General features: G+C 43.9%; 1 protein-coding gene across 6 annotated transcripts in view; it reads right to left on the bottom strand.

Annotated features, from left to right (window-relative positions):
* Window positions 1–16,023, bottom strand: part of LOC123998134 (epsin-1-like) — a 33,372-nt gene extending 17,349 nt beyond the window's left edge. For 2 of the 6 annotated variants that reach the window (XM_046303078.1, XM_046303083.1), the window contains exons 1-2: window positions 15,581–16,014; window positions 13,878–13,988 (exon numbers count right to left, since the gene is read on the bottom strand). The gene's annotated coding sequence lies outside the window, so the exon portion shown is untranslated. Of the gene's footprint in view, window positions 1–13,877; window positions 13,989–15,138; window positions 15,335–15,580 lie in introns of those variants that run through there. The other 4 variants (XM_046303080.1, XM_046303081.1, XM_046303079.1 and 1 more) reach the window with 4 other exon arrangements.
* Between the last annotated feature and the right edge of the window lie 9,334 nt (window positions 16,024–25,357).

Genomic DNA, 25,357 nt, shown 5'->3' with positions numbered 1-25,357 from the left:
TACAACACAAGCAGAACCTGAGACCAGCATGGCCTCCACCACACAGCCTGATGACACAGCACCAGCCTACCAGTCTGCTCCAGCCCAGGTCAACCTACCAGCCTCTCAGTCTGCTCCAGCCCAGGTCAACCTACCAGCCTCTCAGTCTGCTCCAGCCCAGGTCAACCTACCAGCCTCTCAGTCTGCTCCAGCCCAGGCCAGAATACCAGCCTCCCAGTCTGCTCCAGCCCAGGTCAACCTACCAGCCTCTCAGTCTGCTCCAGCCCAGGTCAACCTACCAGCCTCTCAGTCTGCTCCAGCCCAGGTCAACCTACCAGCCTCTCAGTCTGCTCCAGCCCAGGCCAGAATACCAGCCTCCCAGTCTGCTCCAGCCCAGGTCAACCTACCAGCCTTCCAGTCTGATCCAGCCCAGGTCGGAATACCAGCCTCCCAGTCAATCACCCACAACTGCAATCCTAATTGATTCAAATGGGAAGTTCTTAGTCCAGGAAAGATTAATCCCTAGACACCAGGTGTATAAGTTCTGGTGTCCTACAACTGAGAGTGCAATGCAGCTACTCAGTCAGACCAGGATTGACACCCCTGACAACATCATCATCATCCACACTGGCACAAACGACCTTCATGCCAAAGGTGAAAATGTGTCTGGGGCAGTGAGAAGAGTGGCAGAACGGGCACAGGCTATGTTCCCAACAACCAATATAGTTGTGTCCACCCTCCTACCAAGAAAAGACTTCCCAGGAAAGTTGATTGACAAAATAAATCAACAGATCACTGTGGACTGTGCCTCACTGCTCAACGTCAGAACGGCTCACCACCCCACTCTGACATGTCAACACTTATATGATAATATACATCTTGATCAGGACAGTATCAGAACCTTTGCCAAGGACCTAAAAGATGCAACACTTGGCAGGGACCCACACACCCATCACCCCAGCAACAAAGGTCCCCCGCCCCACCTTCTGAAACAACAGTACCTCCACCATCCCGAGGAGAAAAGAGCCAGACATGGCTTATTACAGCACAGCTCTACTACACCAGGCCCAACACAGCACATATTTACCAGACCAGACCCGCCTCAGGACAGCACAACTAGACCCGGCCCATCACAACACAGCTCTACTAGACCCGGCCCATCACAACACAGCTCTACTAGACCCGGCCCATCACAACACAGCTCTACTAGACCCGGCCCATCACAACACAGCTCTACTAGACCCGGCCCATCACAACACAGCTCTACTAGACCCGGCCCATCACAACACAGCTCTGACCACTACTCCAGGGTCGGTCAGAACACTGCCCTTCAGGGAAGTAGACCACATGATGCAGTCCACACCATGTATCAGTCAGATCGTCAGCCTACATATGCTGAGGTAACCTCTGGCAGGAGACCCCTAGAACAATCAGAGATAGGAGAGGTGCGCCAACTACTGCAACTAATATGCAGACTACTTAGCTAGACAGTCCCTTTAATTCACACACGGGCACGCACACACACACACAGGGTTGCAGATTGCATTGTACTTATTTTATGTGCAATCTTATTCCATTCTTATTAATTTGTTTAGAAATATTCCTAAATGTATTGACACCGGTATTATAATTATTATTATATGTAATGGTGTGTGTGTATATGTGTGTATATGTGTATGTATATTGTATATATATATATATATATATGTGTGTATATGTGTATGTATATGTATATATATATATATATATATATATATATATATATATATATATATATATATATATATATATATAATTTTTTTTCTCTTTTTCGATGTACTTTACTCAAACCAGTGAATATCACTTATTATAAATGAGATCATTAACTATCAGCTCTTGGAATATCCAGGGCCTATACTCTTCACATTTTGGTTATAAAACAACAAATCCAGAATTGATTAAAAACATCAAGGGACAGGACATCATAATCCTACTGGAGACATGGTGTCGTGGAGACATAGATACTCAGTGTCCCTCAGGCTATAGAGAAAGTTTACTACCATCAATCAAACATAAAAATGTTAAACGGGGCCGAGACTCAGGTGGAATCATCATTTGGCATAAGCAGGACACTGAATGAAATGAAAAAAGGTACCACTCACATTTGGCTAAAACTTAACAAAGGTACAATCTATTGTGACAATGATGTTTACATATGTGCAGCTCCTCCTTCAGATTCATCATATTATGATGATCAGTTTTTTGACAATCTCCAGACAGAAATCATTACATTTCAGGCGCAGGGTAAAGTGCTTCTTTGTGGAGATTTCAATGCAAGAACAGGTTCTGAGCCTGACTACACTGATGTGGGAGGTAACCACCACATATTTGGACACCCCTCCTTGTACAGTAGCCCTATTATAAATAATAGAAACAGTCCTGACCAAATACTGAACAAAAATGGAAAAGAGTTAGTACATCTTTGTCGAGCATTAGGCCTGTACATGCTTAATGGTAGAATCAGAGGGGACTCTTTAGGTCAGTTTACTTACTGCTCAGCTCTTGGGACAAGTGTAGTCGATTATGCCATCACTGACATTGACCCCTCCTCCATTAGTGCATTCACTGTCAGACCACAGACACCATTGTCAAATCACAGTCAGATCAACGTGTTTCTGAAGAAATTAACCGGCAATATTCATTCAAAAAAACAGCCCAATAAACTTTACAACATAAACCAATCATACAGATGGGCTCCAAACAGTGCAGAGACATTCATTGAAACATTGAACTCAAATGAAATGATGAACTCTATACAGTTTTTCAATAACTCACAGTACCAAAACAATAAAGATGGTGTCAATTCAGCTACTCAAAACATCAACTGCATATTCCAAAAAGCAGCATCGAAAGCAAATTTGAGAAAACCAAAGCAATGCAACATCAGAAGCAAAAATCAAAATGTTTCTGACAAATGGTTTGATAATGAATGTAAAACAATTAGAAAACACCTAAGAGAAATGTCAAACAAAAAACATAAGCAGCAAAACAACCCAGAGCTACGATATGAATACTTTGAAACTCTGAAACACTAGAAACAAACACTGAAATGCAAGAAATTGAATTATACCAACAAGACACTTGATGAAATTGAAAACGCAATTGACCAAAATCAGTTCTGGGACATGTGGAACAATTTAAGCACAACAAAGCCACAAGAATTAGTCATACAAGATGTAGGAATTTGGAAAACTTATTTTGATAATCTATACAAAAACATCCCACAAAACGACTTACAACAGAACCAATTAGAAATTAAAGAAAAATTGAACATCCTTGAATCAGTCATTAAAAACAACCAAAATCCATTAGATGACCCAATAACCCAACAAGAACTAAATGAAAAGCTAAGATCTATTAAATCAAAAAAGTCTTGTGGTCTAGACAACATCAGAAATGAAATGCTGAAAAACAGCACACCTGAGTTGCAAAATGCTGTGCTTAAATTGTTCAACATGGTTTTAACTTCTGGCTGCTTCCCTGATGTCTGGAACCAGGGGCTCATCTCCCCTATCCACAAAAGTGGAGACAAAATCAGACCCCAATAATTACAGGGGAATTTGCATGAACAGTAACTTGGGAAAGATTTTCTGTAGTATTTTGAATTCAAGATTTCAAACCTTTCTTCAAGAAAAAAATGTAATAAGTAAATGTCAAATTGGCTTTCTTCCTAACCATCTCACTACTGACCATATATACACCTTACACACACTAATTAATAAACACCATCTCACTACTGACCATATATACACCTTACACACACTAATTAATAAACACCATCTCACTACTGACCATATATACACCTTACACACACTAATTAATAAACACCATCTCACTACTGACCATATATACACCTTACACACACTAATTAATAAACACCATCTCACTACTGACCATATATACACCTTACACACACTAATTAATAAACACCATCGCACTACTGACCATATATACACCTTACACACACTAATTAATAAACACCATCTCACTACTGACCATATATACACCTTACACACACTAATTAATAAACACCATCTCACTACTGACCATATATACACCTTACACACACCAATTAATAAACACCATCGCACTACTGACCATATATACACCTTACACACACTAATTAATAAACACCACCTCACTACTGGCCATATATACACCTTACACACACTAATTAATAAACACATCCACCAAAAAAAAGAGGGCAAAATCTTTGCTTGCTTTATTGACTTTAAAAAAGCATTTGATTCGATTTGGCACGAAGGGCTATTCTACAGAATTCTACAAAGTGGGCTTGGTGGTAAGGTGTATGACTTAATAAAATGTATGTACACAGAAAACAAGTGTGCAATAAAAATCAAAAGCCAAAGAACATAATTTTTTTCACAATGTCGAGGTGTGAGACAAGGCTGCAATTTGAGTCCAAATCTTTTCAACATTTATATCAATGAATTAGCAGACATGTTGGACCAATCTCCAGCCCCAGGACTCACACTATTTGACACAGAGGTGAAATACCTGCTATATGCTGATGACTTGGTACTTCTATCACCAACCAAAGAAGGTCTTCAACAAAACATTAATATTCTGGAGCAATATTGCCATAATTGGGCCCTGGCAGTAAATTTCCAAAAAACTAAAATCATGATTTTCCAAAAAAAAACGAGATGTCAGAAACACAAATGTAAATTCACCCTGAACAACACCTTGATTGAACACACAAAAAATTACACCTACCTTGGTCTGACCATATCTGCGTCGGGAAACTTTAATATGGCAGTGAATGCACTCAAAGAAAAAGCCCGCAGAGCAATGTATGCAATAAAAATGAAATTATTCAAAATCAACATCCCAATTAAAATTTTGAATAAAATATTTGACAGTGTAATCCTACCAATAGCACTTTATGGAAGTGAGGTTTGGGGGCCACTCAATAAACTGGATTTTAAAATGTGGGACAAACATCCAATTGAAGCCCTACATGCAGAATTCTGTCGGAAAATCCTACAAGTCCAGAGAAATACACCAACTAATGCATGTAGGGCAGAATTGGGCCGTTTTCCAGTAATAATGAAGATACAGAAAAGATCATTAAAATTTTGGCTACATCTAAATTCAAGTCCAAATTCGAGTCTGCAATCTAAAGCACTTCAAGCCCAAGAGCTGAGCCCAGAAACGAGTCCTCTCAGTCAGCTGGTGTTGGACCTCACCAACCAAGCAGACACCAGCACTGCTTCAAAAGAAAGAATTCCAATAAGCAAAATCATGAACCAATCAAAGGAATCATATTTACAATACTGGAAAAACGAAACAAAATCCCAAAGCCGACTAAATTGCTATCTGACCCTAGACAGAGAATATGAATTGGCTGATTATCTCTACTCAGTCAGAGATACGAAGCAGAGACAGATCCTTACCAAGTACAGGCTGAGTGACCACCGATTGGCAATAGAAACCGGCAGACATAAAAAGACATGGCTACCCAAAGAGGAGCATGTATGTGGTCACTGCATGACAGGGGAGGTAGAGACAGAGATGCACTTTCTCCTTTACTGTGATAAATATTCCTCACAAAGAGATTTATTATTCACAGAAATGACTACATATATTCCAAATTTTTACAAATTGAACCCAGAGGAAAAACTAAGAATACTCATGGGCGAAGGAGCAATGGCTCCTCTTGCAGCCAAATATGTATTTTCCTGCCATAGCCTGAGGGACACTGAATAATAACATCTGCATAGTAAACAGTAACTTACTTATTATTACTATTATTGTTATTACTACAATTATTAATGTTTATCATTCCAAATATGGGTGGTAATGGTAGTGATAACAGTTTAGTGATGGTAGTAGTAGTCGTAGTAATGATGATTGTAGTTGTAGTATTGATATAAAGAAGAAGATGACCGTTATTTAGTTATAAGTTAGTTATAGTTTCATTTTCCATAATTTGATTTTATATTTATTACATTTCTACTATTGACTGTTACCATTTTATTGTTATTATTTTTGTATTTAATTTTGTATTACTATTTACTACCATTTTATATTATTATTTGCTATCATTTATAATTTTGTTACAAGGTATATTGTATACATTGTTGCTTTGGCAATATTGACACAATGTTTTTCATGCCAATAAAGCAGCTTGAATTTGAATTTGAAAGACATCGAGAGAGAGAGAGAGAGAGAGACACCAAGAGAGAGAGAGAGAGACACCAAGAGAGAGAGAGAGAGACACCAAGAGAGAGAGAGAGAGACCAAGGGAGAGAGAGAGAGAGACCAAGAGAGAGAGAGAGAGAGAGACATATTTAACTAGGCAAGTCAGTTAAGAACACATTCTTATTTTCAATGGCGGCCTAGGAACGGTGGGTTAACTGCCTCATTCAGGGGCAGAAAGACAGATTTTCACCTTGTCAGCTCGAGGAATCCAATCTTGAAACCTTACAGTTAACTAGTCCAACGCAATAACGACCTGCCTCTCTCTCGTTGAACTCCACAAGGAGACTGCCTGTTACACAAATGCAGTAAGCCGAGGTAAGTTGCTAGCTAGCATTAAAATGATCTTGTAAAAAAATAATCAATCATAATCACTAGTTAACTACACATGGTTGATGATATTACTAGATATTATCTAGCGTGTCCTGTGTTGCATATAATCTGACTGAGCATACAAGTATCTAAGTATCTGACTGAGCGGTGGTAGGCAGAAGCAGGCGCGTAAATATTCATTCCAACAGCACTTTTGTGCATTTTGCCAGCAGCTCTTCGATGTGTGTCAAGCATTGCGCTGTTTTTGACTTCAAACCTATCAACTCCCGAGATGAGGCTGGTGTGACCGAAGTAAAATGGCTGGCTAGTTAGCGCGCGCTAATAGCATTTCAAACTTCACTCGCTCCGAGCCTTGGAGTGGTTGTTCCCCTTGCTCTGCATGGGTAACGCTGCTTCGATATGGTGGCTGTGGTCGTTGTGTTGCTGGTTCGAGCCCAGGGAGGAACGAGGAGAGGGACGGAGGCTATACTGTTACACTGGCAATACTAAAGTGCCTATAAAAACATCCAATATTCAAAGGTTTATGAAATACAAATGGTATAGAGGGAAATAGTCCTATAATAACTACAACCTAAAACTTCTTACCTGTGAATATTGAAGACTCATGTTAAAAGGAACCACCAGCTTTCATATGTTCTCATGTTCTGAGCAAGGAACTGAAACATTATCTTTCTTACATAGCACATATTGCACTTTTATGTTCTTCTCCAACACTTTGTTTTTGCATTATTTAAACCAAATTGAACATGTTTCATTATTGCAAGACTCAATAGAAGACAAAACAAGGAACAAACCAAAAAGACAGGCTTTTGAAAAATTAACTATTTTTCATAAAATTGTACAGTTATCTTAGCTAGCTGAATTGCTAGCAGAATTGTTTACTTGTTGCTAAGCAGTTGCTAGGGACTCTCCTGGAAGAAGCTAGCTAGCTTACAAAGAATAACAACAAAAAATATCTAGTTAACAGAAGAAAGGAAGACAAAATAAGGACAAAAGAAGGACAGAAGAAAAAGGAAAAGAAAGAGGACAACATAGTGAAACAGTCAGCACTTCTATTGCAACTTGTATTTCGTCGTCCTAACGTAGTCTACACTGCTATCTGCCCAGCAGCTAGCCAGCTAGCATACGTCCACCGTCTACCGAATAGCAGCACTGTAAAAACTATTACACTCAACTGAACGACTTGATTAGTGTAGTGTTAGCTAGCTACATAGTTGTCTTTGCTGTCTTCGTATCCAAGATAATTGTGTAGTTTAGAGCGTGTAGTCTTAGAGTGATTATCTTAATTTACTGAGGTTAGCTAGCCAGCTATTTGTCGTCCTTAACGTAGGAGACACTGCTAGCTAGCCAACAGCTAGCCAACGTCTACTGAATAGAACTTCCGCACTCAACAACCCGGTCGCATTCCGCTTCGCTCCACAGGTAGTATCACATTTTTCATTTAATTTCATTACAGCACAACGGTTTGATTTGTTTGATCGTAGCTAGCTACATAGCTAGCTACATAGCCGTCTGTGTATCAAAGATAATTGTTGTCGTTCTTTTAACGCAACGTAACGTAATCAACACTGCTAGCTAGCCAGCTAGCCCCCGAATAGCAGCACTGTAGAAACTATTACACTCAACGGAACAACTTGATTAGTGTAGTGTCAATAACGCAGCCACTGCCAGCTAGCCTACAAAGTCAACAACGCAGCCACTGCCAGCTAGCCTACTTCAGCAGTACTGTATCATTTTAATCATTTTAGTCAATAAGATTCTTGCTACGTAAGCTTAACTTTCTGAACATTTGAGACGTGTAGTCCACTTGTCATTCCAATCTCCTTGCATTAGCGTAGCCTCTTCTGTAGCCTGTCAACTATGTGTCTGTCTATCCCTGTTCTCTCCTCTCTGCACAGACCATACAAACGCTCCACACCGTGTGGCCGCTGCCACCCTAATCTGGTGATCCCAGCGCGCACGACCCACGTGGAGTTCCAGGTCTCCGGTAGCCTCTGGAACTGCCGATCTGCAGCCAACAAGGCAGAGTTCATCTCAGCCTATGCCTCCCTCCAGTCCCTCGACTTCTTGGCACTGACAGAAACATGGATCACCACAGATAACACTGCTACTCCTACTGCTCTCTCTTCGTCCGCCCACGTGTTCTCGCACACCCCGAGAGCTTCTGGTCAGCGGGGTGGTGGCATCGGGATCCTTATCTCTCCCAAGTGGTCATTCTCTCTTTCTCCCTTACCCATCTGTCTATCGCCTCCTTTGAATTTCATGCTGTCACAGTTACCAGCCCTTTCAAGCTTAACATCCTTATCATTTATCGCCCTCCAGGTCCCTCGGAGAGTTCATCAATGAGCTTGATGCCTTGATAAGCTCCTTTCCTGAGGATGGCTCACCTCTCACAGTTCTGGGCGACTTTAACCTCCCCACGTCTACCTTTGACTCATTCCTCTCTGCCTCCTTCTTTCCACTCCTCTCCTCTTTTGACCTCACCCTCTCACCTTCCCCCCTACTCACAAGGCAGGCAATACGCTCGACCTCATCTTTACTAGATGCTGTTTTTCCACTAACCTCATTGCAACTCCCCTCCAAGTCTCCGACCGCTACCTTGTATCCTTTTCCCTCTCGCTCTCATCCAACACTTCCCACACTGCCCCTACTCGGATGGTATCGCGCCGTCCCAACCTTCGCTCTCTCTCCCCCACTACTCTCTCCTCTTCCATCCTATCATCTCTTCCCTCTGCTCAAACCTTCTCCAACCTATCTCCTGATTCTGCCTCCTCAACCCTCCTCTCTTCCCATTCTGCATCCTTTGACTCTCTATGTCCCCTATCTTCCAGGCCGGCTCGGTCCTCCCCTCCCGCTCCGTGGCTTGACGACTCATTGCGAGCTCACAGAACAGGGCTCCGGGCAGCCGAGCGGAAATGGAGGAAAACTCGCCTCCTGCGGACCTGGCATCCTTTCACTCCCTCCTCTCTACATTTTCCTCCTCTGTCTCTGCTGCTAAAGCCACTTTCTACCACTCTAAATTCCAAGCATCTGCCTCTAACCCTAGGAAGCTCTTTGCCACCTTCTCCTCCCTCCTGAATCCTCCTCCCCTCCCCCCTCCTCCCTCTCTGCAGATGACTTCGTCAACCATTTTGAAAAGAAGGTCGACAACATCCGATCCTCGTTTGCTAAGTCAAACGACACCGCTGGTTCTGCTCACAGTGCCCTACCCTGTGCTCTGACCTCTTTCTCCCTCTCTCTCCAGATGAAATCTCGCGTCTTGTGACGGCCGGCCGCCCAACAACCTGCCCGCTTGACCCTATCCCCTCCTCTCTTCTCCAGACCATTTCCGGAGACCTTCTCCCTTACCTCACCTCGCTCATCAACTTATCCCTGACCGCTGGCTACGTCCCTTCCGTCTTCAAGAGAGCGAGAGTTGCACCCCTTCTGAAAAAACCTACACTCGATCCCTCCGATGTCAACAACTACAGACCAGTATCCCTTCTTTCTTTTCTCTCCAAAACTCTTGAACGTGCCGTCCTTGGTCAGCTCTCCCGCTATCTCTCTCAGAATGACCTTCTTGATCCAAATCAGTCAGGTTTCAAGACTAGTCATTCAACTGAGACTGCTCTTCTCTGTATCACGGAGGCGCTCCGCACCGCTAAAGCTAACTCTCTCTCCTCTGCTCTCATCCTTCTAGACCTATCGGCTGCCTTCGATACTGTGAACCATCAGATACTCCTCTCCACCCTCTCCGAGTTGGGCATCTCCGGCGTGGCCCACGCTTGGATTGCGTCCTACCTGACAGGTCGCTCCTACCAGGTGGCGTGGCGCGAATCTGTCTCCTCACCATGCGCTCTCACCACTGGTGTCCCCCAGGGCTCTGTTCTAGGCCCTCTCCTATTCTCGCTATACACCAAGTCACTTGGCTCTGTCATAACCTCACATGGTCTCTCCTATCATTGCTATGCAGACGACACACAATTAATCTTCTCCTTTCCCCCTTCTGATGACCAGGTGGCGAATCGCATCTCTGCATGTCTGGCAGGCATATCAGTGTGGATGACGGATCACCACCTCAAGCTGAACTTCGGCAAGACGGAGCTGCTCTTCCTCCCGGGGAAGGACTGCCCGTTCCATGATTTCGCCATCACGGTTGACAACTCCATTGTGTCCTCCTCCCAGAGCGCTAAGAACCTTGGCGTGATCCTGGACAACACCCTGTCGTTCTCAACTAACATCAAGGCGGTGGCCCGTTCCTGTAGGTTCATGCTCTACAACATCCGCAGAGTACGACCCTGCCTCACACAGGAAGCGGCACAGGTCCTAATCCAGGCACTTGTCATCTCCCGTCTGGATTACTGCAACTCGCTGTTGGCTGGGCTCCCTGCCTGTGCCATTAAACCCCTACAACTCATCCAGAACGCCGCAGCCCGTCTGGTGTTCAACCTTCCCAAGTTCTCTCACGTCACCCCGCTCCTCCGCTCTCTCCACTGGCTTCCAGTTGAAGCTCGCATCCGCTACAAGACCATGGTGCTTGCCTACGGAGCTGTGAGGGGAACGGCACCTCAGTACCTCCAGGCTCTGATCAGGCCCTACACCCAAATAAGGGCACTGCGTTCATCCACCTCTGGCCTGCTCGCCTCCCTACCACTGAGGAAGTACAGTTCCCGCTCAGCCCAGTCAAAACTGTTCGCTGCTCTGGCTCCCCAATGGTGGAACAAACTCCCTCACGACGCCAGGACAGCGGAGTCAATCACCACCTTCCGGAGACACCTGAAACCCCACCTCTTTAAGGAATACCTAGGATAGGATAAAGTAATCCTTCTCACCCCCCTTAAAATATGTAGATGCACTATTGTAAAGTGGCTGTTCCACTGGATGTCATAAGGTGAATGCACCAATTTGTAAGTCGCTCTGGATAAGAGCGTCTGCTAAATGACTTAAATGTAATGTAAATGTAAATGTAAATTATCTAATTGATGTATTATATTAAGTTAAAATAAGTGTTCATTCAGTAGTTGTAATTGTCATTAATACAAATACGGTTTATTTTATATATATATTTTATTTTATTTTTTTCTTTCGGTATCGGCTTTTTTGGTCCTCCAATAATCTGTATCGGTGTTGAAAAATCATAATCGGTCGACATCGAGAGAGAGAGAGCCACATCGAGAGAGCCACATCGAGAGAGAGACCCGTCGAGAGAGAGTGATATCAAGAGAGCCACATCGAGAGAGAGTGATATCAAGAGAGCCACATCGAGAGAGAGTGATATCAAGAGAGCCACATCGAGAGAGAGTGATATCAAGAGAGCCACATCGAGAGAGAGAGCCACGACGAGAGAGAGTGATATCAAGAGAGCCACATCGAGAGAGCGAGAGAGACAGACATCGAGAGAGCGAGAGAGACAGACATCGAGAGAGCGAGAGAGACAGACATCGAGAGAGCGAGAGAGACAGACATCGAGAGAGCGAGAGAGACAGACATCGAGAGACATCGAGAGAGAGAGAGACATCGAGAGAGAGAGACAGACATCGAGAGAGAGAGAGAGACAGACATCGAGAGAGAGAGAGAGAGACATCGAGAGAGAGAGAGACAGACATCGAGAGAGAGAGAGAGAGACAGACATCGAGAGAGAGAGAGAGAGACAGACATCGAGAGAGAGAGAGAGAGAGAGACAGACATCGAGAGAGAGAGAGAGAGAGAGAGAGAGAGACAGACAGAGAGAGAGAGAGAGAGAGAGACAGACAGAGAGAGAGAGAGAGAGAGAGAGAGACAGACATCGAGAGAGAGAGAGAGAGAGACAGACATCGAGAGAGAGAGAGAGAGAGAGAGACATCGAGAGAGAGAGAGAGAGAGACATCGAGAGAGAGACAGACATCGAGAGAGAGAGAGAGAGAGAGAGACAGACATCGAGAGAGAGAGAGAGAGACAGACATCGAGAGAGAGAGAGAGACAGACAGACATCGAGAGAGAGAGAGAGAGAGACATCGAGAGAGAGAGAGAGAGAGAGAGAGAGACAGACATCGAGAGAGAGAGAGAGACAGACATCGAGAGAGAGAGAGAGACAGACATCGAGAGAGAGAGAGAGAGAGACATCGAGAGAGAGAGAGAGACAGACATCGAGAGAGAGAGAGAGAGACAGACATCGAGAGAGAGAGAGAGAGACAGACATCGAGAGAGAGAGAGAGACAGACATCGAGAGAGAGAGAGAGAGAGAGAGACTGACATCGAGAGAGAGAGAGAGAGAGACTGACATCGAGAGAGACTGACATCGAGAGAGACTGACATCGAGAGAGACTGACATCGAGAGAGACTGACATCGAGAGAGACTGACATCGAGAGAGACTGACATCGAGAGAGACTGACATCGAGAGAGACTGACATCGAGAGAGACTGACATCGAGAGAGACTGACATCGAGAGAGAGAGAGACTGACCCAAACTTAAGGAAAGCTTTGACTATGTACAGACTTAGTGGGCATAGCCTTGCTATTGAGAAAGACAGACCTGGCTCTCAAGAGAAGACAGGCTATGTGCACACTGCCCACAAAAGGAGGTGGAAACTGAGCTGCACTTCCTAACCTCCTGTCCAACATATGACCATATTAGAGATACATATTTCCCTCAGATTACACAGATCCACAAAGAATTTGAAAACAAATCCAATTTTTATAAACTCCCATATCTACTGGGTGAAATTCCACAGTGTGCTATCACAGCAGCAAGATTTGTGACCTGTTGCCACAAGAAAAGGGCAACCAGTGAAGAACAAACACCATTGTAAAAACAACCCATATTTATGCCTATTTATTTTCCCTTGTGTACTTGAACTATTTATGCATTGTTACAACATTGTGTATGTATGTATATATGACATTTGTAATGTCTTTATTGTTTTGAAACTTCTATATGCGTAATGTTTACTGTTAATTTTTATTTTTATTTCACTTTTGTATATTATCTACCTCACTTGCTTCAACACATGTTTCCCATGCCAATAAAGCACATTGAATTGAATTGAGAGACATGGAGACAGAGACATGGAGACAGAGACATGGAGACAGAGACATGGAGACAGAGACATGGAGACGGAGACATGGACATGTAGACAAACATGGAAAGAAAACAAACCAGCAAGACAACATGGAGATGGACATGGAGACGGAGACATGTATAGGCAAACATTGTGTGAAAGAAAAACCAAACCAGCAATCAAATTTAATGGACATAGTGCTCATTTATGTCAACAGAGAGAGAAAGGCAGCACACACACACACACACACACACACACACACACACACAGGAATAGTGTTCTCTCACTTGGTTTCTCTCTTTCCGGCTCCACTCGTTTACAGAGTGCTCTGTCTCAGCCTGTCCTTCTCTCCTCACAGAGACAGAGTCCCAAAATCGCAGATTTGGGGTGAAAAAAATCTGTGGAGTGAGAGATGACAACACTAATCTTACCGGTAAGTGTTGAGGGCCCCAAAGAGAAAACCCTGAGCTTCTCCTCACCCCAAACACAATGCAGGCTAGGATATTTAATTGGGTTTAATTGGAATTAGGCAGTGTTTTAGAATGGTTCACTTTCACCATCTGACCCAGTTAATGCTGTCAGATGAGCATGGCCATGGCGTGCAGGTTTCAACAGTGCCACTATTTTGACATCATTGAACTGTTAGTACTCTGTGGACTGTTTAGCAATGCTGTGGCATGAATACGCGTAGTGGGTTTTATTCACTTCTCTTTTTGACCTGGACTATTGGAGCTCGGAGCTTAAGAATTTCACTGTGCCCTGCAATTACATCTGCGAGCCTGTGTATGTGACTAACAAACTCATCTAATATGTAGGTACAGCATATTCCTATATGATTTGACTGTCTTCTCTGACAGAATTGTTCCAGTGCTGCTGAATGACCCTAGCAGTGTGGCCAAGCAGACTAATAAGGAGTGGAAGACCACAGGTTGTACAGTACTAATAGGAGACTAGGTTGCATAACACAGAGAGATAACCATTCCTGAAGTCAGTTTAGAGATTACTGGAGCAACGTTCCAAAGTTCATACAAGGCATCTACCATGACCGAATGTAGATCAGGGACAAGCTTAGCCCAAATCTCTCACAATTCAACACATCAACAGGGTTCAGGCCACTTCTATGTAAATTGAGGAAGTGATCTGAAAAATATTGAGAAATACTCTGGAAAAAAAGTTATCTTTCTTGACACAGACATATTCTGTGCTCAATTTATATGGCAATGACCTCAACCATACACATCATAATGTGGAGCACTGCATTAGCTAAGCTCCTTGACGGTACAATTACATAACTACATGCTACAGGACAGGACACGTCCGGGTGTTGTATGTAGCTATGTTATTGTACCGTCAAGTTCAACTGTTGATAAGGACCTTAGCTAATTCCATTTAAATATTCAGGACAGCTTACAGTGGAATAAGTATCAGCATAAGTTTTACTCTGACACTAGACATACAATGTGCATTCAATGGCAGATACATTATCGGCAATGAAATCCCAACATGCAATACACATGCAACTAGTTAGCTGAAGCCAGATAAACTTACCTAGTTGGCTGAGTCTAATACAAGCTAGCTAACAAACTGTTGAACTAAAGTTCGTTAGCAAGCCGAAGTTATTGCGCTACTAGCCCATATTTGTGAGAACGACAGAAAAAAATAGGGCGGTGTAACGATCATGACAATGTCAGAGACACTGTGGCCACTACGCTCGTTCCCACTTGCTATCAGACAGTCACACACCCTCCTGAGCCGGAGACCCCCACCCAGTTATCATGCTAACCAGTTATCATCTCTCATAACAGTCTACACAGCAATTCAACACTAATGCAAACTACCACAGGAAATACTTGACACTACTACTGTCAAAGAACACGGGAAGTGTAACGAACTTGGTTGGCAAACATTGGTTAGCTAGCTATAGGCTGGCTAACGTTAGCTATCTGGTACCACCCTCCCAGCTATCAGCTGGAAAACGTTAGCTACTTACCGTTAACTCCCCTTCTCCTTGGCTTTCTCAGTAGCGATCAATTTGAACGTTTCACAATTGTGGTGGGGATTAAGGGGAAAACGTGAAAGAGAAACCCGACTAACTAAATATAGGTATTCCTGTCACGACACTGAATGAATCATTGCTATTTACCTAGCTAGGTAGCTGAAGTAGCCAACGGCATAAAATAGATGAGATAACGTTGAACGCTGTTGCTAGCAGTTCAAGTGGCAACAGAATAGGAGTGGTATTTATGATCTGATCGAGTGATACCACCATCCTTAATATAAAACCGATAGTTATGGAACGTTTACTGCGTCAATATTACTTATAATATTTAATAACTGTTGACAATATACCATAATTAACATCCAAATTAAGTCTATACTGACCCTGTTGTAGCTCGAATGGTACAAGGAGATGGCGGAACTTCCGGTTCCGTTCCCGACTACAGGAAAGACCGCACCCCTTTGCACCTCCCAGCATTTAATATTTATGAACTGGGCGAGGCTACACAGTCATTATCATAACTGATAACTGGCCATTATTTGGAGTCCCATAGGGCAGCGGACAGTTAATGACATTATGCATAAAATAGTTTCAATTTGATCTAAATTCTAACCTATTTCATGGTCTGGATGGGAATGCAGCGCTATTTATCACACTTGTAAATAAGCTTTATACTGTAACATAGTGTCAAACTGACCATTGATATTGATTGTTTTGCAATCTCTCCTTGTTCGGGCGGTGTTCTGCGGTCGACATCACCGACATCACCGGCTTTCTAGCCATCTCCGCTCCATTTTTTATTTATCCATTTGTTTTGTCTTGTTCCCTGCACACCTGGTTTTCATTCCCCAATCACACTACATGTATTTTTTCCTCTGTTCCCCCTCATGTCTTTGTGTGAGATTGTTTTGTGTTACGTGTCTAATATGATGCGCTATAGTTGGTATGCGTTTATTCCGTGTTTTATTTCAAGAGGTTGGTTTAATTGTTTGTACATAATTATTGTGACTGTTTGTGCGTTTTGCCCTTTTGCCAATTGGCTGGAGGTTTCGACACAGTGGCGTCTGTCTGTTAGTTTCTCCTGCCTAAATAAAGTGTGCGCCTGTTCACAACTCTCTGCTCTCCTGCACCTGACTCCGTTCACAGTACGCACACCATTGACAGAATCTCACACCAACCATGGAGTCAGCAGGAGCAGGTACCCTGGTCAGAGGAGTCGAGGAGCATGTCCAGGAACACTCGGCAATGCTGCATCATCTCGGTGCCATGATGAATCACGTTGTCCAGACCAATGACCGCTGGGAGAGACAAGAGAGTCTCTCCAGCGCCCCGGCCAGCACAACCGGGGTTACCTCTACCCGTCCCGTCCGGATCCAGTTCCAGTGGAATGTGTCTCTCCCTTCCCAGGGGGTATGATGGGATGGCAGCACAGAGCCAGGGGTTCCTCTTACAACTGGACCTATACCTGGCCATCGTTCATCCTGCTCCCTCGGGAAGGGGAGAGAGTGTCCACCCCCTTCTCATGCCTCTCGGGGAGAACTCTGGAGTGGGCAAACGCTGTATGGGGAGAAGGAGACGTGGCGTTGGACCACATCGAGGAGTTCACAGAACGGCTCTTTCATTTGAGGCAGGGGACGAGGAGAGCACAGGAGATCACACTGGAATTCCGGACCTTGGCGCTGGAGCAGGATGGAATGACAGGACGCAAGGACGTCCGATGGGAGTTGGCCTGCAGGGATGCCACCATCATTTTTGACCAACTGGTGGATCTGTCCATCCGGTTGGATAACCTGCTGGTCACCCGCGGATGTCCAGAGGGGGCTCTGTCGGTTTCATCTTCCAGCACCCACGCTCTGGTGCCCGTGGAGCTGGGAGGGGCTGCGCGTAGGGAGGATGGAGGAGGGGCCTTCACGCGCACCATCTGTGGCCGCAGAGGGCACACTGCCGGTCGGTGCCGGGTTGGTCCTTCTGGGAGTCGAGGCAGCAGGCAGGGCACTCTGGCGTCACCCCAGGTGAGTCTGCACCACTCTCATCCAGAGTCCTCTGTTGTCCACCTGTTTATACCTGTTTGTTTCCACGCATTCCCAGCATAAGGCGATCGTCGATTCAGGCGCAGCTGAGAACTTTATCGACAGAGCGTTTGTCCTTAGTTTAGGGATCCCCATTATTCCTGTGGTTAGACCTTTCCGGTACATGCTCTGGATAGTTGACCATTAGGGTCCAGGCTAATCAGGGAAGCCACCATCTCCCTGACCATGGAGATGCAGGGGGTCACGAGGAGAGAATCAGTCTCTTCCTCATTGACTCTCCTGCATTTCCTGTGGTACAAGGCCTTCCCTGGTTGGCTCGTCATAACCCCACCATTTCCTGGCAACAGAGGGCTCTCACGGGGTGGTCGCAAGAGTGCTCTCGTGCTTTTACACCTGCATTGTTTGCTGTTTGGGGTTTTAGGCTGGGTTTCTGTACAGCACTTTGAGATATCAACTGATGTACGAAGGGCTATATAAATACATTTGATTTGATTTGATTTGCTCTGGGAGGTGTGTAGGGGTTTCCGTATGTATGACACACCTGGCTGTATGACACAAAGGAGCGGCTCATTTATCAGACTCCCATTCTCCATGCCTCCTACCTGCGGTCCTGTTTCCGGTCTGGCTCTCGACCGGAAACCTGCCTTTCCGCCTGCCCTGCCGGAAGCTGGGCCCACGTTTTGTGGGGCCATTTAAAGTCCTGAGGAGAGTGAACAAGGTATGTTACAGGTTACAGCTTCCCCCAATTACCATATTAACCCCTCGTTCCATGTGACTCTTCTCAGGCTGGTGGTGGTTGGCCCGCTCCAGGAGTTTGAGGTGCGGAAGGTTCCTCCGCACCCTCTGGACATCGAGGGGGCCCCTGCCTACTCCGTCCGTTCCATCCTGGATTCGAGGCGTCGGGTGAGGGGCCTTCATTACCTAGTGAAGTGGAGGGGTACGGTCCGGAGGAGAGGTGCTAGGTTCCAGATCGCCCTGCGCCTCGCCCTCCGGGTCGTCCCCGAGGCTGGTGTTGGCGCGCAGCTGGAGCCACGCTTCGGGGTGGGGGGTTGGGGGGGCGACGACTGTCACGACTTCCGCCGGCTCCTCTCCTTGTTCAGGCGGAGTTCGGCAGTCGACATCACTGGCTTTCGAGCCATCTCCACTCCATTTTTCATTTATCCATTTGTTTTGTCTTGTTCCCTGCACACCTGGTTTTCATTCTCCAATCACACTACATGTACAGTGCCTTGCAAAAGTATTCAGCCCCCTTGAACTTTGCGACCTTTTGCCACATTTCAGGCTTCAAACATAAAGATATAAAACTGTATTTTTTGTGAAGAATCAACAACAAGTGGGACACAATCATGAAGTGGAACGACATTTATTGGATATTTCAAACTTTTTTAACAAATCAAAAACTGAAAAATTGGGCGTGCAAAATTATTCAGCCCCCTTAAGTTAATACTTGTAGCGCCACCTTTTGCTGTGATTACAGCTGTAAGTCGCTTGGGTTATGTCTCTATCAGTTTTGCACATCAAGAGACTGAATTTTTTTCCCATTCCTCCTTGCAAAACAGCTCGAGCTCAGTGAGGTTGGATGGAGAGCATTTGTGAACAGCAGTTTTCAGTTCTTTCCACAGATTCTCAATTTGATTCAGGTCTGGATTTTGACTTGGCCATTCTAACACCTGGATATGTTTATTTTTTAACCATTCCATTGTAGATTTTGCTTTATGTTTTGGATCATTGTCTTGTTGGAAGACAAATCTCCGTCCCAGTCTCAGGTCTGTTGCAGAATCTATCAGGTGTTCTTCCAGAATGGTCCTGTATTTGGCTCCATCCATCTTCCCATCAATTTTAACCATCTTCCCTGTCCCTGCTGAAGAAAAGCAGGCCCAAACCATGACATGATGCTGCCACCACCATGTTTGACAGTGGGGATGGTGCGTTCAGGGTGATGAGCTGTGTTGCTTTTACGCCAAACATAACGTTTTGCATTGTTGCCAAAAAGTTCAATTTTGGTTTCATCTGACCAGAGCACCTTCTTCCACATGTTTGGTGTGTCTCCCAGGTGGCTTGTGGCAAACTTTAAACAACACTTTTTATGGATATCTTTAAGAAATGGCTTTCTTCTTGCCACTCTTCCATAAAGGCCAGATTTGTGCAATATATGACTGATTGTTGTCCTATGGGCAGAGTCTCCCACCTCAGCTGTAGATCTCCGCAGTTCATCCAGAGTGATCATGGGCCTCTTGGCTGCATCTCTGATCAGTCTTCTCCTTGTATGAACTGAAAGTTTAGAGGGATGGCCAGGTCTTGGTAGATTTTCAGTGGTCTGATACTTCTTCCATTTCAATATTATCGCTTGCACAGTGCTCCTTGGGATGTTTAAAGCTTGGGAAATCTTTTTGTATCCAAATCCGGCATTAAACTTCTTCACAACAGTATATCGGACCTGCCTGGTGTGTTCCTTGTTTTTCATGATGCTCTCTGCGCTTTTAAGGGACCTCTGAGACTATCACAGTGCAGGTGCATTTATACGGTGACTTGATTACACACAGGTGGATTGTATTTATCATCATTAGTCATTTAGGTCAACATTGGATCATTCAGAGATCCTCACTGAACTTCTGGAGAGAGTTTGCTGCACTGAAAGTAAAGGGGCTGAATAATTTTGCACGCCCAATTTTTCAGTTTTTGATTTGTAAAAAAAGTTTGAAATATCCAATAAATTTCGTTCCCCTTCATGATTGTGTCCCACTTGTTATTGATTCTTCACAAAAAAATACAGTTTTATATCTTTATGTTTGAAGCCTGAAATGTGGCAAAAGGTCGCAAAGTTCAAGGGGACCGAATACTTTCGCAAGGCACTGTATTTATTCCTCTGTTCCCCCTCATGTCCTTGTGTGAGATTGTTTTGTGTCATGTGTCTATTTTTATGTGCTATACTGGTATGCGTTTATTTATTTTATTTCACAAGGTATGTTTTTTTGTTTGTACATAATCATTGTGACTGTTTGCGAGTTTTGCACTTCCGAAAAAAAGGATAAAATATGGATATACTTTAATAATATAAGCATATTTCAATATTTATATTTCAAAGCATTTATCAAATAAGACCGGATAAAATACTGGCCAACACAACACAAATCACCAAATATATATATTACCAAGGGACAGTTGACAACAAATCGGGGTGATTTTCTTACATTAATTTCTAGAGGGTTAGGCTAGTGTTGTGTATCGCTTGACGTTCCTGCAGGCCCACTTCCTAAATTTAGAAGCAAAACCAGTAGCAAATATTGAGCTATAAATAAAATCAGCTCATATAAATCACCTCGTTGTGAATGGAACTATTCCTCTCATCCACATTCTTCACATTCAGATTCACACAGAAGCGTGTTATGTAATCTTATTGTTGCTCTGGTTTCCGCTGGTATGAATAGTGATCATAAACACCTCTCCATTTTCCCCTGCAGTGAGACTCTCTCCCTGCCGAAAGTCCTTCAACACGAAGCATCTATCCTGTCCTCCTCAGGCATGAGACCCTGTTCATGTGCATATCATTATGAAAACTATGATCACAATAAAAGATAATCATCTTTCAACAGGCACAATCCCGCAAGCGCTGTCACATCCACAGGCATCAATCATTCACATTTTTCCTTCACATTTGTAGAGCTCTTTTTAGAAATTCACTTGGTACAGTCAGACAGTAATGTCCAGAGATCACGTTTCCCAGTTCCTAACCCCATAACCTCAACCTATAACCCTAATCCAACAGGACACCTCCGATTCTGGGACATTGTGTGTCTGGGACATGTGTATGTCTGCTGTGGGTGGCTGTGTGAATTGCCCTCAATAATAATAATAATAATTTATGCCATTTAGCAGACGCTTTTATCCAAAGCAACTTAGTCATGTGTGCATACATTCTACGTATGGGTGGTCCCGGGGATCGAACCCACTACCCTGGCGTTACAAGTGCCATGCTCTACCAACTGAGCTACAGAAGGACCACAATAACACTACCGTAGCATATAGCATCCGTACAGAGGTAACCTCCAGGCTATTTTACAGAGATTTACAGTATAGCGTCAGAACCCAGCTGAACCATGATAATGCATGGTGGACAATAGATCAGAGGATCATTATAAGAGCTGCTATACAACTTCTCCTTTTATCCACTATCTACACCGAATCAAAATATAAACGCAACATGTAAAGAGTTGGTCCCAGGTTTCAAGAGCTGAAATAAAAGATCCAAAAGCTTATTTATCTCACATTTTGTGAACAATTTTGTTTACATCCCTGTTAGTGAGCATATAGCCTTCGGCACACAACACAATGCCACATACGTGTCAAGTTTTGGGGGAGTATGCAATTGGCATGCTGACTGCAGGAATGTCCACCAGAGCTGTTTCCAGACAATTGAATGTTCTGAAACCATTCCTTTTAATGCAAAATGGATTAAATGCAAACATAAAGTAGTTCTTATTCTGCCACTTGCAAGAATTGCAGAAGGACAGGGGACAGATGAACCTGTTATACAGGTACCACAATGCTGTCATTACACGTATTTCAGTTTTTGTCTGAATGCTTAAACACTAACAATGATTCTTGAAGCACTATCTCTTGAAACCATTAACACTTGTAGGCAATGTACTTACCAAGTGTGTCAAACTGCTTTACCCTCAGTTTGTAATTTTATAAAACACTTTTTGCAAAACTGTAAACACAACTCACTGCTTTACACTCAATTTGCAATTTAATAACACACTTCTAGCGAAACTGTAAATATTGGTCTCTACATTGCTACACTATTTTGTTAATAATTGCCTTTCCACATTGACACATGTGAAAACACTTAGATAATGAGTTCACTTACAAATCAGAGCTTGAGCACTATAAATAGGCCACAGGTAAACATTTGGTTTGGACAACAATGGAGGCCAATATTCGAGAGAGAACAAGACGGCTGAGAACTAGAGGAGGACGAGGAGGAGGAAGAGGAGAACGAGGAGGACAAGGAGGTGAAGAAGTAAGAGGAGGAGGAGGAGAAGGAAGATGTGATGTAGGATGGGAGAGAAGGAGAGGACGGGGAAAAGGAAGAGGAAGAGGAAGGGGAGTCAGGAACACAATTACAGATGAAATCAGAGTGACTGTGGTTGACCATGTTGTCAACCATGGGATGAGCATGAGGGAGGCTGGGCAACGGGTTCAACCAAATCTGAGCCGCTATACTGTTGCAGGTATCACCTGGATATTTCAAAATGAGAACCGGTAAGTAACTGTAAGTGCTGTAGTCTTACTGGTATAGTGATATGTACTGAACTTTCATAATGAGAAGGATATCTCACTAAAACCATTCAAATGTTTTTACAGAACTGCAAGAAAACCAGTATCTGGTGGAAGAGGTCGACTGTTCACCCCAGAGCAGGAGCAGTAAATATGGTCATTGGAAATAACTGCATCAGACTCAGAGAACTGCAGGACCACATAATGGCAGATAACACCATATTCCAAAACGACAGAGTGAGTCTCTCCACTGTCTCGTCTACTGAAACGCAATAGAATTATGATGAAGCAGCTGTACAAGGTCCCTTTTGAAAGAAACTCAGACTGTGTAAAACAACTGAGATATGAATATGTGCAGGTAAGCTATACTCTCCTATCATTGGTACTGGATCTGGAAGTGTATGGTGCTACATCCTAGGCCCATACAACACTGCACACATTATCACATTTCTGGACACCCACCACAACAGAGTAATCCCAAATAACCCGGGTCCAGAGCAGCCCAGGTGCGTTATCATCTGGGACAATGTTAGTTTCCAACGGGCTGCTGTGATCCGCAATTGGTTCACAGGTCACCCACTTTTCATCGCACACAATCTCCCCCCATACTCTCCATTCTTGATTCCTATTGAAGAATTCTTCTCTGCATGGCGTTGGAAGGTGTATGATCACCAGCCCCACCAACGCATACCCCTTCTACAGGCAATAGAGGAGGCTTGTGGAGACATGGGTCAGGGGTCATGCCAGGCCTGGATACGGCCTTCCAGGCCATACTTTCCACGCTGCCTAACTCAAGACAACATCACATGTGATGTGGATGAAGTCTTATGGCCAGACCCACAAAGAAGGTGAGATGCAACTTTAACGATTCTCGTCCTCCTCTTCTGAGGAGGTGTAGTAAGAAGGATCGGAGGACCAATGCACAGCGTGGTAAGTGTCCATATTGTATTTATTATATGAACACAAAACAAAAACAACAAGAACGAAACTGAAACAGTCCTGAACGGTGAATTACAAAACACAGAACAGAAAACACGAAACACAGGTGAAAAAAGGCTACCAAAGTATGATTCTCAATCAGAGACAACTAACGACACCTGCCTCTGATTGAGAACCATACCAGGCCAAACGCAAAACACAACATAGAAAAAGGAACATAGACAACCCACCCAACTCACACCCTGACCATATAAAAAAAAATACATAATGAAAGAACTAAGGTCAGAACTTGACAGCAACTTCATTTTGTTCTGTTCTTTTTTTTCTAGAACAAATGTTTTTGTTTTCTTGTACTGCGCTTTTGTTGTTTGAGGAGTGTTAGAACATTTTGAGAAAAAAATGAAAATTATTTTCCTCTTTGGTTTGATAGTGTGTTATGTTCGCAAAACTCAGCCATACTTTACAAATTTGGACACCTGTGTGCATGTGTGTTTACTACATCTATGACAAAACTTTATTGCAAACTGCTATGCCCTGCACACAGAAAAAGCAAAAGCCACAAGTGTTTTTCATTCATACTATCAGTGCCTATTTGTTTCTTCGTCTGCTTATTCAAATGATGGTTTGTGTGTCCTGAATTTATGCATAAACACACATTTTTTTAAAGCTTTTGAAGAGTTTTGCAAGAATTGTTTGCCTTTGCAAGAGTTGTATAATGTTTTGCTAGTTTGGTGTAAGGTTTTGTGGTTAGTGTGTAGAGTTTTTCAAAAATAGACTATAGTTTCAAAGATAGTGCCAAAGCAATCAGAAAAAACTGCAAAAAGGCTATCTGTACTATCTGTGCTATCTGTAGTCATTTAGGAGCAGAAAGGTTCACTATGTCGTTTGTCTGTCTCTGTCAGCAACAATGTTTTGTGAATGGCAGGAGCGAGTGTGTGTATGCGAGCGTACGTTTCTGTATGCTGGTGTGTGTATGAGCGTGTGTGCGTACAAGTGTATAAGCATGTGTATGTACAGTATATGTGGTGTGTGTGTGTGTGTGTGTGTGTGTGTGTGTGTGTGTGTGTGTGTGTGTGTGTGTGTGTGTGTGTGTGTGTGTGCGTGCGTGTGCGTGCGTGCGTGCGTGCGTGCGTGTGTGTGTGTGTGTGTGTGTGTGTGTGTGTGCGTGCGTGCGTGCGTGAAAATAATTTAAGCAGAGTAGGCTGGGTAGTGATAGGTAGTGATGAGACATGTACCTGGTGGAGTGGTGGCAGGTTGTCACAGCAGGGGCATGGGGAGCCCCCCCGCCCGCCCGTCAGGCCACCCAGCAGCTGTAGTAACCTGAGTGAGTGTATATGGGTGGTTGCTATAACAGCCTGTGTTTTAGTTACACAACACACAGAGAGCGAGGGCCCTCAGCAATAATAGTACAGTAGTATGTAGTATCAGGGTAAATCTGAGTAGACAGAAAGAGAAGGAGGGTGTCGGGGGAGAGAGATGTAGAAGAGGTCCCAGTTCATTGGCACTAAGCAGGGAAAAG

This window comes from Oncorhynchus gorbuscha, linkage group LG15 (genome assembly GCF_021184085.1).
Source record: "Oncorhynchus gorbuscha isolate QuinsamMale2020 ecotype Even-year linkage group LG15, OgorEven_v1.0, whole genome shotgun sequence".
In the NCBI taxonomy this organism is placed as follows: domain Eukaryota; kingdom Metazoa; phylum Chordata; class Actinopteri; order Salmoniformes; family Salmonidae; genus Oncorhynchus; species Oncorhynchus gorbuscha.
Note: the sequence above shows the minus strand (reverse complement) of the source record. Positions and strands in the feature narration are given on the sequence as shown.